The sequence below is a fragment of the Bolinopsis microptera genome, chromosome 11 (assembly GCF_026151205.1).
Source record: "Bolinopsis microptera isolate Bmic1 chromosome 11, MBARI_Bmic_1.0, whole genome shotgun sequence".
NCBI classification, from domain to species: Eukaryota; Metazoa; Ctenophora; class Tentaculata; order Lobata; family Bolinopsidae; genus Bolinopsis; species Bolinopsis microptera.
The window spans coordinates 683,419-698,623 of record NC_087082.1 but is presented as its reverse complement, the minus strand read 5'-3'; the positions used below and the strand labels follow the sequence as shown (position 1 = coordinate 698,623).

The 15,205-nt window shown below is 39.2% G+C and overlaps 1 protein-coding gene across 1 annotated transcript in view; it reads right to left on the bottom strand.

The window, feature by feature from the left end:
* The window catches only part of LOC134822730 (phosphatidate phosphatase LPIN1-like), a 582,707-nt gene extending 567,504 nt beyond the window's left edge, over positions 1-15,203 (bottom strand). The window contains 1 exon segment of the mRNA XM_063833955.1: positions 15,159-15,203. The gene's annotated coding sequence lies outside the window, so the exon portion shown is untranslated.
* Between the last annotated feature and the right edge of the window lie 2 nt (positions 15,204-15,205).

Genomic DNA, 15,205 nt, shown 5'->3' with positions numbered 1-15,205 from the left:
TCGAACTTGCTGAACCTACAGAGATGTACCAGGAGTATGTCAATAACATCATTCAGCTTGGTAAGTTGGTCTTGCAATTGTTTGTAAATGCCGAATTATTTTTTATTTACAAATATTAAGAATAAAATTTTAATTGCAACAGTGATTATTCTCACACATCAATGCTTGTATATTATTGTGTCCATTTTACTCCAATTTCACACAGGTTTCCTAACTATGTTCGTAACTGCTTTTCCGCTAGCTCCCCTCATTTGTCTCTTTATTAACATATGGCAGGTAATATAACTTAATAAACTACAAACATTTAAATTTTAATGTTTTTCGCATTCAATAATCTCTTGCTTTCATTTAGAGATAGCCATTTCCCATTGATGCCATCTTTTTCACAATTATCGAAGGTAAGGATACCTCTTTCGTCTACTGAAATGGCACCATAGTTTCTCATGCACATGGTGATCATATTAAAGAGCACTGATAACGATAGGGACTTTATGTCCACCATGATTGCTTGAAATTATAGCATTCGATTTGCTCTAAAATCTTAACTATGAACTTGTAACATGACCCCCCCCCCCCCCCCCCTGTCAGCGACACAAGGACGCTACGAGATATGTCAAGAGAGTTCGTAGACCCATCGGATTTAAAACTGAGGGTATAGGTGAGTTACTGTAGAATACTGAGGATTAGAACTGAGGATATAGGTGAGTTACTGTAGAATACTGAGGATTAAAACTGAGGATAAAGGTGAGTTACTGTAGAATACTGAGGATTAGAACTGAGGATATAGGTGAGTTACTGTAGAATACTGAGGATTAGAACTGAGGATATAGGTGAGTTACTGTAGAATACTGAGGATTAAAACTGAGGATATAGGTGAGTTACTGTAGAATACTGAGGATTAGAACTGAGGATAAAGGTGAGTTACTGTAGAATACTGAGGATTAGAACTGAGGATATAGGTGAGTTACTGTAGAATACTGAGGATTAGAACTGAGGATATAGGTGAGTTACTGTAGAATACTGATGATTAAAACTGAGGATATAGGTGAGTTACTGTAGAATACTGAGGATTAGAACTGAGGATATAGGTGAGTTACTGTAGAATACTGAGGATTAGAACTGAGGATAAAGGTGAGTTACTGTAGAATACTGAGGATTAAAACTGAGGATATAGGTGAGTTACTGTAGAATACTGAGGATTAGAACTGAGGATAAAGGTGAGTTACTGTAGAATACTGAGGATTAGAACTGAGGATATAGGAATTAAACTGGAATTAAACTGGAATTAAACTTAAATAGTCAGAGGGAACACTAACGAACCCGTCGTGACAATACATCAATGAAATAAATAAGATAATTATAAAAAAATCATAAATAAGACCCAAAACACGTATACAAAAAAATTAACTTCACTACAATCTGTACGAAAAAGAAACAAGATCAAATATAATAATTTAATCGGATTAAAGTGGATAATGCACCGATAAGGTAATAAATTATGCAGGAGAGGTTCATAAAATTCACAAAGTTACTCCAAAAGTCAAAAATACACTATCAAGAAAGATTACACACAAACTCAAAGACGGGCGTAAATTATGCAACTGTAACTCCGAATGAAAACAGTTCGAACACTCATTTAAGGGACACTGGGGTAGTTAGAATGTCCTTAAGACAGTGACTCGGAATCATTACCGGATGTGTTAGATCAAGTGGAAGACGATGTTGGTGTCTTTTTCGGATTTCTGATGCGATGACAGCTGCTGAGAAACTTGCCCAGTTCTTCTATGTGGGCTGAATTCATCATGTCTTTGTAGTTCCTGAGAAGTAAAAGCCCTTTGAGGTCATCTGAGAGAGAAGATCGTACTGAGTGGTACATGGGGCACTCAGTAAGGCAATGTTCCTCGTCTTCAATAATCGTGCCTTCAAAGAAGGGAAGGTATTCGAAGCCGAGAACGTGATCCCTATCGCAGCAGAATCTGCATGCTCTTGGCCAGACTCCGGCCTCCTTCGTGTAACGCCCTCGTTCTATCATCAGGTCGTGGCTGCTGGAGCGGATTTTAGCTGTATTCGTTCGGAATTGCCTGCTCTTCAGATTGAGGTACTGCTCTTCTCCAAATTCCTCCTTGATTTGGTTGTAGAACTGCATCTTGGTTTGCGATCCCAGGTCCACCCTCCAGTCACTGATAAAGACATCCCTCATGGTGCCATGAGCTGCTTCTGTTTCATAATGAGCCACAGAGCTAAGTTTCTCGTACCAGAAGAGGTTAAGATTTTTCTGTTCCTGAAACGCTTGAGATACTAAAAAATTGACACTGTTCATCTCAGAAGAAGCTCTGGAAAGTCTTCCAAAGTATCTGAGGCATTGTGGCAGAACTGAGAGGGCCCAGGGCATCCTTCCTGTATCCCCGTAACAGAAGTTGTTGTTAGTTTTCTTGTGCACACCCAGTACCCATTTTGAGGTGTGTTGTCTCAAGACTGTCTTTTGCTGCAAAAGACAGGTGAGTTACTGTAGAATACTGAGGATTAGAACTGAGGATATAGGTGGTGACAAAAAGCTAATGCACCTTTTTTATCAGGAGCGTGGATGAACATTCTAGAAGTTCTGTCCCGAATAGCCATCCTTGTGAACGCTATTTTGATAGCATTTACTTTTGATTGGTTACCATTAATGATATATAAGCGTAACTACGAGACCGAAGGGAGCAGTTACGTGGATTTCATGTTGGCTAGCCATGACTTCGTCCGTGAAGAATCTGATGGATCTCAAACAAACCAAACGTGCAGGTAAATACATTTTCGATTTAGTCGAGAAGTTTCTAGAAGCTGATTGATTATTTTAGTGACCTCGAATGAAGCCGTTCTCATTTTCAACAAGCACTATACTTATATACAAGTCACGTGATAGTCAGTGTTTAACTCGTTTTTCCCATCTTTACAACCCAGAGTTGAGAGAATGCACCTTCATTCTTTTTACTATTCATTCTCGCTGTCAGTTCCCTCGTTCTAATACTAATCTCTTTATTCCCAGATATTGGTCCTACATCCAACCGGCCAGGGCAGATCAGTCCAGGTTTCGGTTGGAGCTAATGATAGCGAGAATGCTCTTCATATTCCTGTTCCAAATCATGGTGTTGGGCGCAGTGAAGATTATTGAACTACTTTGTAGTAGTACTCCTAAATTTGTGAAGGAAAGAAGTAAGTAATTTCCTTACCCTATACTGATGGAGAAATGTTGTCCATACCTTATATGACATTTTAGAAAACTGGCGTTTTTATCCTACTCTTTAAAATATATTATTCTTTTTGCTAATTTTGAGAGTGATGACGTATAAATATCTAGACTAAGCTCTGATTATCGCTATAAATGGATACAGATCCGTTAATTAAGTGTGTTAAACATTAGTGTGGTAAACACAGTAACACACTAAAAGTAAATATTACGTTTACCTTTAGTGGTGCTAGAAGAAGAGATTGCACAAGAGTGGCTTGAGGGGGAACCTGCTAAACGGTAATATGCTTTTATGTTTTCAACTGCATTTTGTCTTGCTTGGCACACGTTGTATGCCCTTTTAATCGCGCATCAGTGCAAAAGCGGCCGAAAAGGGACATGCAATTGCAATGTTTGGGTCGTGGGAAATTCTTTGGCACTATCCGTCGCGGAGTCGAGTCCGCGGCGGAGCCGCCGGACTTCGAGCGGACTCCGAGCGGACTCCGGCGGTGCTCCGCCAAAATGTATTTACAGTGGACTCGAGTACATTTTGGCGGACTCCGAGCGGAGCCGAGCGGACTCCGAGCGGACTTTAAAGTCCGCCGCGGACTCCGAGCGGCTCCGCGGCGGCTCGGCGGAGTGTCCGCCGCGGACTAAGCCACTAGGCGGACTCCGGTCCGCCGCGGACTCCGGCGGAGTGCTTGGCGGACTCCGCCGGACCTCTCCGCCAGACTTGAATCCGGCGGAGTCCGGCGGAGCTTGGCGGAGTCCGCCAGCTCGGCGGACTCCGCTCGGAGTCCGCCGAACTCCAACAGAGTCCACTGACTTCCGACCTCCGTCTTCCGACCCTCGGCTAAATTTGTCACGTGACATACAACATAGCATTTTGCAATATTGTGGTCAGATGAAAAGGTCGCTAGTGATTAACCTTAACCATTACCCTCACAATTTCAATAGTGTACAACTCTAGTCCTAACTTTGACCCTATAATGTATAAACGTTGACCCTAACCCTCCACCAAACCGTCCGCAGCGAAATATCAATGTCATTGACTGGTCACGTGACCAAAACAATTTTTGTCATATTATCTCATATGGGGAAGCGTTTTTACTTTTAGTTTTACCCTACACGTTGCATGTGGCGTCATTCGGCCGGATCCCAGCAAGCAAAAATACGTCGACCATCACAGGACGACGCCAGCCAGCACTCTCTACGCTCTTCGAGCTCCGATCGTCCTGTGACGAAGTAAGGACGAAGCCTGAGGTCCTCAGGTAACATCGACCACCGATTGAAAATTCAAAGATTTTTTGACATAAAGGTCAAATGTAAAACTAAAATCTTGATGCTGATTGATTGACGACGTCAATTTTTGAGCACAGCGCGAGCGCATGCGGAAAAGGACCGCGTAGCTAGTCAAGATGTTGATAAATATTTGGCTTGTGGCGCGATGTGTTGCTCTAACTAGTAACTATAGCCCTCTCGCTTGCAGTAGCGTGCGACCGCCGGAAATGACTTGTGGAACAAGCGCGCCCGCAGCGGCGCGAAAGCACCTGGTTAGCTAAATGAACGCGATGTGCCTTGCATTGTAGGATGAAATCCTACTAGCTGACGCCACTCGCAGCTGTGATGTTCGCTGTACGTCAGCGATCGAAATTTATACGCGTATCACCCGTTAAGATGTGCCACCCGACGCGCCACGCAATTTTTCTCGTTGCTCGTCGCACGTCGACGCCCTCATTAAATTTTTGGAGAAAATCGCTCGCCAAAATTTGTTGGACCAGGACGATGTCCTAGCCTGGCAGCTCATTGCGCGGCGCGTCGCAACGAGCTTCGTTGTTCGTCGACGTGCGACGAGCAACGAAAAAAATTGTGTGGCGCGTCGAGTGGCACATCTTAACGGGGGATACGCGTATAAATTTCGATCGCTGACGTACAGCGAGCAGCACAGCTGCGAATGGCGTCAGCTAGTAGGATTTCATCCTACAAGGCACATCGCGTTTACCTAGCTAACCAGGTCATTTCCTAGCTAACCAGGTCATTTCCGCCTCCGGCGGTCGCGCGCTACTGCAAGCGAGAGGGCTATAGTTAGAGCAACACATCGTGCCACAAGCCAAATATTTATCAACATCTTGACTAGCTACGCGGTCCTTTTCCGCAATATGCGCTCGCGCTGTGCTCAAAAATTGACGTCGTCAATCAATCAACATCAAGATTTTAGTTTTACATTTGACCTTTATGTCAAAAAATCTTTGAATTTTCAATCGGTGGTCGATGTTACCTGAGGACCTCAGGCTTCGTCCTTACTTCGTCACAGGACGATCGGAGCTCGAAGAGCGTAGAGAGTGCTGGCTGGCGTCGTCCTGTGATGGTCGACGTATTTTTGCTTGCTAAAAACGCTTCCCCATATGAGATAATATGACAAAAATTGTTTTGGTCACGTGACCAGTCAATGACATTGATATTTCGCTGCGGACGGTTTGGTGGAGGGTTAGGGTCAACGTTTATACATTATAGGGTCAAAGTTAGGACTAGAGTTGTACACTATTGACATTGTGAGGGTAATGGTTAAGGTTTATCACTAGCGACCTTTTCATCTGACCACAATATTGCAAAATGCTATGTTGTATGTCACGTGACAAATTTAGCCGAGGGTCGGAAGACGGAGGTCGGAAGTCAGTGGACTCTGTTGGAGTCCGGCGGACTCCGAGCGGAGTCCGCCGAGCTGGCGGACTCCGCCAAGCTCCGCCGGACTCCGCCGGATTCAAGTCTGGCGGAGAGGTCCGGCGGAGTCCGCCAAGCACTCCGCCGGAGTCCGCGGCGGACCGGAGTCCGCCTAGTGGCTTAGTCCGCGGCGGACACTCCGCCGAGCCGCCGCGGAGCCGCTCGGAGTCCGCGGCGGACTTTAAAGTCCGCTCGGAGTCCGCTCGGCTCCGCTCGGAGTCCGCCAAAATGTACTCGAGTCCACTGTAAATACATTTTAGCGGAGCACCGCTCGGAGTCCGCTCGGAGTCCGGCGGCTCCGCCGGAGTCCGCTCGGAGTCCGCCCGGAGTCCGGCGGCTCCGCCGCGGACTCGACTCCGCGACGGATAGTGCCAATTCTTTATAAAATTCTTGTTTTTGGTAGACAGTTCTCTTTCACTTTTAAAGACAGATAATGCTTTCAAGTTTATTCTTTATTAATTATACCACATGCATGGGTCCGGGACTCTAGGGCGTAAGACTCTAGGGCGTGAGACTTTAGGGCGGCGCCCTAACCCTAACCCTAACCCTAACCCTTATCCTAACCCTAACCCTAACCCTAACCCTAACCCAAACCCTAACCCTAACCCTAACCCTAACCCTAACCCTAACCCTAAGACCCTAGAGTCTTACGCCCTAGAGTCTTACGCCCTAGAGTCCGGACCCCCACATGCATAACTCTGCCGTTTTCTGACAAAAGTGCTTTAAGACCATTTTTGAAATTTTGGATCATTCTGTCCAAATTTCTATCTTTATTTAAGTATTTAAACTATTTATACTACAACACTCGCAGGTACTCAGCGACGGACGAAGTGAAAAGAAGAAGGACGAAGTAAAAAGAAGAAGGACGAAGTAAAAAGAAGAAGGACGAAGTAAAGAGAAGAAGGACGAAGTAAAAAGAAGAAGGACGAAGTAAAAAGAAGAAGGACGAAGTAAAAAGAAGAAGGACGAAGTAAAAAGAAGACGGACGAAGTAAAAGAAGAAGAATCCAAAGTCCCTTTACTTCAGGAGAACACTCTGCCTTAAATCTAGTAAATCTAGTATTTACTTTTACTCGAATGCTTTACTTCTCTTCTTCTTTATTGAGGGTAAATATAATTATTATGCGAACTTCCATATCATTTGATATTTTATTTTGATATTGAACGCATTTTCATTTGTTCGACGTAGTCCGTGCCTATGGCTATAGTGCAAAAGTCAAAACTTTTCCCTTACTCGACCTCAGGCCTAAATAACAATGAAGAATCGATTGTAAAACAATCGAATCGAAATATAACTCATAGATGGTGATTTTTGCCGTCTTGATGATATCCATCAACTGCTATGCTAATTAGGGGGGGGGGGGGGGGAATCATGAGTATTTTTGAGAGTCGTGACGAAAATGGCCAAATTCTCATTCTCAAAAATTATTTTTTAGTATTTTTGAGAAAAGTTTCCAGGAGAGGCGAAAAATTCATTCTCAAAAATTGATTTAGAGTATTTTTGGACCACATTGCACTGAAATGAAGAATGATTTTATTGGTATATCAATATTTTTGAGTGGACAATTTTTGAGATAATGAGAAATCCATGCAGAATTTCTCAGATTCAAAAATAATTTTTGGGACATTTTTGAGTAATCCTGGCGAAAATGGTCAAATTCTCAGATTCAAAAATACTCATGATCCCCCCACCCCCCCACCAACCCCCCTAATTACCATAAAATGCTATGCTAATTAGTATCAACGCTATACTATACTATACTTGATAATGACCATATAATTGCTACCAACGGACCATCTACTAGTACTTATATATTAGGACGTCCAGCAAATAGCCATAGGTCCGATAAGGTACATCAATCACATGCTGTAAAAATCTCTTTGGGTTGCGTTCGGGTCGATCAGTGCTGCACGCCGCCGCCTATGATTTTCCGGCCACCCCACCGCCACCGTTTTCAAACGGCTTGAACCTGTTTATGCGCCGTTTCGTAATTTTGGCAAGAATCTTTTGAACGAACTCACAAATAATGATATTACGAGCCTCGTGTCAAAAAACTGTTAAAAATTGCTCTCCATGCATGGCATTATTCTAGAGGAAAATTTAATCTGCGAAATTACGTGACTTAACGCCGATTACGCCGCCGACGATGTTAACCACGCTGAAAACAGTAAAGGGGATATAAATATAATAGTATAGGGGGTAAATACTATTAGTATTACTAATAATATGGCGAGTATAACTATAAGTATAATGGCGGCGGTCGTGCTTGCCAGCACTGTGATTTGAGTTGGTTTTATTTGTACTCCTAAAAGTAGCTGGAAATCCAAACGTCCGGGGGAGGGGGGTAGTTTTAAAAATTCGGACACACCCGGACAGGGGGAGGGGGTCTGAAAATCTGCGATTTTTGCGGACGCGTCTTAAGTAGATGGCGCCTAAGTCTAACTGGCATGGAACGAAAGAATTGAAAACAATATGATTTTAGTTGATATATGTTTTACCATGGGACCATCTACTTATAGAACGCCGGCAAATAGGGAGGGGGGAACATGGGGGTGGTTTTGGAATTTCGGACAAATGCGGTAAGGGAGAGGGGGGGGGGGGTGGTCTCTGAAAATCTGAAATCCGGACGTCCGGAAATTTTGGCAGAATTAACAAAAAGTCCCATTGGCATTAATTTCAACTCTTTGACACTAATGACTCAATGAATTTGAGTTGGTTATATTTATTTGTACTTTTAAAAGTAGCTGGAAATCCGGACGTCCGGTGGAGGGGGGGGGGGGTGGTTTTGAAAATTCGGATACACCCAGAGAGGGGTGGTCTGAAAATTTGTGATCTTCGCGGACGTCCTAAGTAGATGCAAGATGGCCCCTATGGTATATTTATATTATATGTAGTAAGTTTTTGCACAATTTACATCAACTCTACCAGCTAGTCTATGTAATTAATAAGCGCTATGAGCTGGCACAGAATTTTTTGCCTCTGATTTTGATAAATTTGGTACCAAAAGTTGCCTCTAAGTGTGAATAATGAAAATTCACCATGTAGCACGATAACGTCGAGCTGTATGTGGGCCTCCTGTGCATTGCAAAAGAGTACAAAGGACGAAAAATGGGTAATTTATTGCTCAAAATGCCTATAACTCCTAAAATATTGAATGTTTTGAAATAATTCTTACAGGATCGTAATGAACTTAGTCAGACGCAACTTTTAGTACCAAAATTATAATATTTGAAGCAAGATTAAAAATGTTTGAAAATAATTTTCCTTTAAATCTTAAAATATTAGTACTAAAAGTACTAATATACTTACGAGGCAATTAACGCCATGTTCACAATCAGTGGGTAAAAGTAGATAAGTATCAAGTATGCAGTAGAATTTGTACTTGTAGAACTATTAATGCATTAAAAAACATTAAAGGTGGTAATAGTATGGGAGGTAGGTATAACTATAACTATAAGGGCAACGGTTATGCTTGCCAGTTCACATAGCCATGTGTACTGCGTGACGCGCTTGTTTCCCAAGCGAGAGGGCTCCGGTTAGAGCAAGCTTGCCAGCACTGTTATTAGTGTAGCTACTACTAGCTATTAGCGTATTTGCTTTATTAGATAGCGCTAGATACCGCTAGATGTCGCAAAAAAAAGGGCGGAAATTTTATGAAAATAGCGCTATCTGTCGCCTGGCGTCAGTGCTGCGTGCTTAGCGTCATCTAGCGTCATCTAGCGTCATCTAGCGTCATATAGCGTCATATAGCGTCATATAGCGCTAGATAGCGCTAGATAGCGCTAGATAGCGACATTCGAAAGGTGCCGTGCACTTAGCGACAATGTCGCTAATTGGCGTCATCTAGCGTCATCTAGCGTCATCTAGCGTCATCTATCATCATCTGGCGATATTTCACGCTAGATGACGCTAGATGACGTCATATGTCGAATTTCAACTATCAGTAAAGGTCCACTATTAGCGTATTTTCTTTATTACTATTAGCGTATTTACTTTATTACCATTAGCGTATTTGCTTTATTACTATTAGCGTATTTTCTTTATTATTATTAGCGTATTTGCTTAACTAGTGTATAAGACGCTGTTAATCAGATATAGTTGTCTCAGGTTTGTTATTATAGCCCTGTTTATACACAGCTTAATAAAGAGCACTCCTATTTCCGGGCTCGTCCAATTGCACTTTTATTGTACACCACCACTACACCACACGCAATTATTGTGCTCTGAACTGTCTTAAATTCCTTGTTAATTGTTTATATACGCACCGCAGCTTGCTATTCGTTCCGAATTTTATTCACACGCTTTATTGTCGTAATTGCTTAATTTTTTAATTGTATCGTTACATTTTATACATATATATATCATATACATATGTTATATTTTACAAGTGCACCAGATGGTGATTTGCCTCGTATAAAAGTCGTGTTAATAATGTATAGTACTGTGTCTTGTTGAACGTCACGCTCGTGTCACGTCACGCTCGTGTCACGTCACGCTCGTGTCATGTCACGCTCGTGTCACGTCACGCTCGTGCTGACGAGCGTGTCACTATACTACTCTCTCTCCGTGTAGATTGTAGAAACGTCTACATACCTTCTGGAATATGAACTAACAATATCCATCATATAATTGGTTTTAAGCCTATCAGAAACGTGTCAATTACACACACATAGAACTACAGTTTATGATTCGATGAACGCTTTGTTTATTTTCCTTGAAATAGCAGTCTACAACTTGTCAACTCCGGAACTATGATATATATAGTATATATATAAAGCCACAATGTATTACTATCTTGTATAGGTACACATTTACCGCATAGCAATTTTCACCTTCGTCGTCTAAGTCAGACCAACATTATTAAATAGGTACATTCTCCACACTTTATACGGTACACCCTGTACATTCTGGGAACTAAAACACTTCTTTGTAACTTGTAGCGCTGGGAACTACACTTCTTAATTGTAACTTCAAACTTGTAGCGCTATGACACCAGATACGTCATACTCGTGTATAATGTTGCGCGTTTGAAACTTGTTATAGTTTCATAGTTTTAATTCAACGTTTCATAGTTTCATAGTTTTAATTCAACGTGTTATAGTTTCATAGTTTTAATTCAACGTGTTATAGTTTCATAGTTTTAATTCAACGTTTCATAGTTTCATAGTTTTAATTCAACGTGTTATAGTTTCATAGTTTTAATTCAACGTGTTATAGTTTCATAGTTTTAATTCAACGTGTTATAGTTTCATAGTTTTAATTCAACGTGTTCTAGTTTCATAGTTTTAATTGAACGTTTCATAGTTTTAATTGAACGTGTTATAGTTTCATAGTTTTAATTCAACGTGTTATAGTTTCATAGTTTTAATTCAACGTGTTATAGTTTCATAGTTTTAATTCAACGTGTTATAGTTTCATAGTTTTAATTCAACGTATTATAGTTTCATAGTTTTAATTCAACGTGTTATAGTTTCATAGTTTTAATTCAACGTGTAAAAGTTTCATAGTTTTAATTCAACATGTTATAGTTTTATAGTTTTAATTCAACGTGTTATAGTTTCATAGTTTTAATTCAACGTGTTATAGTTTCATAGTTTTAATTCAACGTGTTATAGTTTCATAGTTTTAATTCAACGTGTTATAGTTTCATAGTTTTAATTCAACGTGTTATAGTTTCATAGTTTTAATTCAACGTGTTATAGATTCATAGTTTTAATTCAACGTGTTATAGTTTCATAGTTTTAATTCAACGTATTATAGTTTCATAGTTTTAATTCAACGTGTTATAGTTTCATAGTTTTAATTCAACGTGTAAAAGTTTCATAGTTTTAATTCAACGTGTAAAAGTTTCATAGTTTTAATTCAACATGTTATAGTTTTATAGTTTTAATTCAACGTGTTATAGTTTCATAGTTTTAATTCAACGTGTTATAGTTTCATAGTTTTAATTCAACGTGTAAAAGTTTCATAGTTTTAATTCAACATGTTATAGTTTTATAGTTTTAATTCAACGTGTTATAGTTTCATAGTTTTAATTCAACGTGTTATAGTTTCATAGTTTTAATTCAACGTGTTATAGTTTCATAGTTTTAATTCAACGTGTTATAGTTTCATAGTTTTAATTCAACGTGTTATAGTTTCATAGTTTTAATTCAACGTGTTATAGTTTCATAGTTTTAATTCAACGTATTATAGTTTCATAGTTTTAATTCAACGTGTTATAGTTTCATAGTTTTAATTCAACGTGTAAAAGTTTCATAGTTTTAATTCAACATGTTATAGTTTTATAGTTTTAATTCAACGTGTTATAGTTTCATAGTTTTAATTCAACGTGTTATAGTTTCATAGTTTTAATTCAACGTGTTATAGTTTCATAGTTTTAATTCAACGTGTTATAGTTTCATAGTTTTAATTCAACGTGTTATAGTTTCATAGTTTTAATTCAACGTGTTATAGTTTCATAGTTTTAATTCAACGTGTTATAGTTTCATAGTTTTAATTCAACGTATTATAGTTTCATAGTTTTAATTCAACGTGTTATAGTTTCATAGTTTTAATTCAACGTGTAAAAGTTTCATAGTTTTAATTCAACGTGTTATAGTTTTATTGTTTTAATTCAACGTGCTATAGTCTCATAGTTTTAATTCAACGTGTTATAGTTTCATAGTTTTAATTCAACGTGTTATAGTTTCATAGTTTTAATTCAACGTGTTATAGTTTCATAGTTTTAATTCAACGTGTTATAGTTTCATAGTTTTAATTCAACGTGTTATAGTTTCATAGTTTTAATTCAACGTATTATAGTTTCATAGTTTTAATTCAACGTGTTATAGTTTCATAGTTTTAATTCAACGTGTAAAAGTTTCATAGTTTTAATTCAACGTGTTATAGTTTTATTGTTTTAATTCAACGTGCTATAGTCTCATAGTTTTAATTCAACGTGTTATAGTTTCATAGTTTTAATTCAACGTGTTATAGTTTCATAGTTTTAATTCAACGTCTCTCTCGTAATTGCTGAACTGCACTGTTTGATACACTGTCCGTGTTAATATGTTCACTGTCCAGATGACAGTCCGGCAAACAGTTATTACTTATATTTTGTCGCCTATATAAGTATATATTATATACTAAGATACTAATCCTATTATATATAGTCTTTTTGCCTTCCAAATTCTCCTGTGAACACATTTGTGCACCTAATTGAATATTCCCGCTCAGAAGCGTTATGATACACTGCAGCAGCCCCCTCATAATGCATAACTCTATGCTTGTTGAAAACACTGCCATTTCCCAGCTGGGTGTTTTACACACGCTTGTATTCTGTAGCAGGGAGAAGCTATTCTGTTGTTTGTGTAAGGTTTCCTTCACACATCTGTACGATACCCATGTACATTGTACAATGTACAATGTACAATGTACAATGTACACATTCCTAACTGTAAATGGTGATTGGTCGGGTGTGAGAGCGTGTAATTTGTCATCGCAGTGTAGTTCTATAATATGAAATTCTTTGTGTTTATCTTTTATAGCTTGTTCGAGAGTGTGTTATTGTTATATGGCACCTATTTTTATCCACCGCATCCAAATTTTTTCTGGCGATGTTTTGCAAGCCGTCAGTTTCTTAACTCTGCTTACCATTGCAAGCCGTCAGTTTCTTAACTCTGCTTACCATTGCAAGCCGTCAGTTTCTTAACTCTGCTTACCATTGCAAGCTGTCAGTTTCTTAACTCTGCTTACCATTGCAAGCCGTCAGTTTCTTAACTCTGCTTACCATTGCAAGCCGTCAGTTTCTTAACTCTGCTTACCATTGCAAGCTGTCAGTTTCTTAACTATGCTTACCATTGCAAGCCGTCAGTTTCTTAACTCTGCTTACCATTGCAAGCTGTCAGTTTCTTAACTATGCTTACCATTGCAAGCCGTCAGTTTCTTAACTCTGCTTACCATTGCAAGCCGTCAGTTTCTTAACTCTGCTTACCATTGCAAGCCGTCAGTTTCTAAACTCTGCTTACCATTGCATCTATTCATGTATATTGTATAATGGTAGTAAACCTAGATATTTGTAGAATGCTCACTTTTAGTTTGTGAGGGAGACTGCACAAGATGTAAAATGTGTTACTTTGTGTTACAAGGTGTGTGTTACTTTGTGTTACAAGGTGTGTGTTACTTTGTGTTACAAGGTGTGTGTTACTTTGTGTTACAAGGTGTGTGTTACTTTGTGTTACAAGGTGTGTGTTACTTTGTGTTACAAGGTGTGTGTTACTTTGTGTTACAAGGTGTGTGTTACTTTGTGTTACAAGGTGTGTGTTACTTTGTGTTACAAGGTGTGTGTTACTTTGTGTTACAAGGTGTGTGTTACTTTGTGTTACAAGGTGTGTGTTACTTTGTGTTACAAGGTGTGTGTTACTTTGTGTTACAAGGTGTGTGTTTCTGTGCAGTGTTCAGCTGCATGTGTGTTACTTTGCTGAACAAGCTGCTTCCCCGACCCCCCTATCCTATAAGCGCCTACTCAAACTCAGTTTTTTCTAGTCGGTTTATCTTCGGAATGCTGTTGGTTTTCTCACAATATAGTTTTAGTAATAATCAACAGTATAGGGTGCACTCAGATATACAGAGAGTCTACACTTGCGATACATAAACATTAAATGTTTGACATGCCAACGATTGATATCAAGTATCAGATTTACTATGATAATCATTAGTCAGTAGCTACGTCATATTATATCGAGGTGTTTGTGAAAAATATTTTGAATTCCTCTCGTCTAGTCATATAAGTAAATACTGGGGGTTAAGGAGTATGAGTTCACTCTAAGGTTTAGCTTAGTATTATGTACACTTCCTACACCGGCCCATTCCTTTCTAGTCTTCACTCTGTTAGAGGTATGCATAAAGACCTTCCATCAATTTCGCTATAATTATGCTAAGAATTATGAGCTTCTTGCCGTGTATAATCTGGTTTTGTGTTACAACTCACTGTACATCAGATAACTGATCAAATTCTCGAGTTTATCCCCAATAATCGTTGTTGGATTATCATTTACTCGCTTTCTGCGTTGGACGTTGTTAAATGTATATATAATTATCGCATGTATATGTACATTGTACTTGTTATAAATATCCACAGTTCTAGTCATTATAGTTATAATTGCTGTCCAGCTAAATTATAAACGCAAAGAAATTGAGCCTTATATACATTGAAATGTCGTCATGTTCGTTGTATTTGTAGTATTACCTCAATAAATGTATTTAATTGTAGTTGTGAAAATTATTTAAAACTAT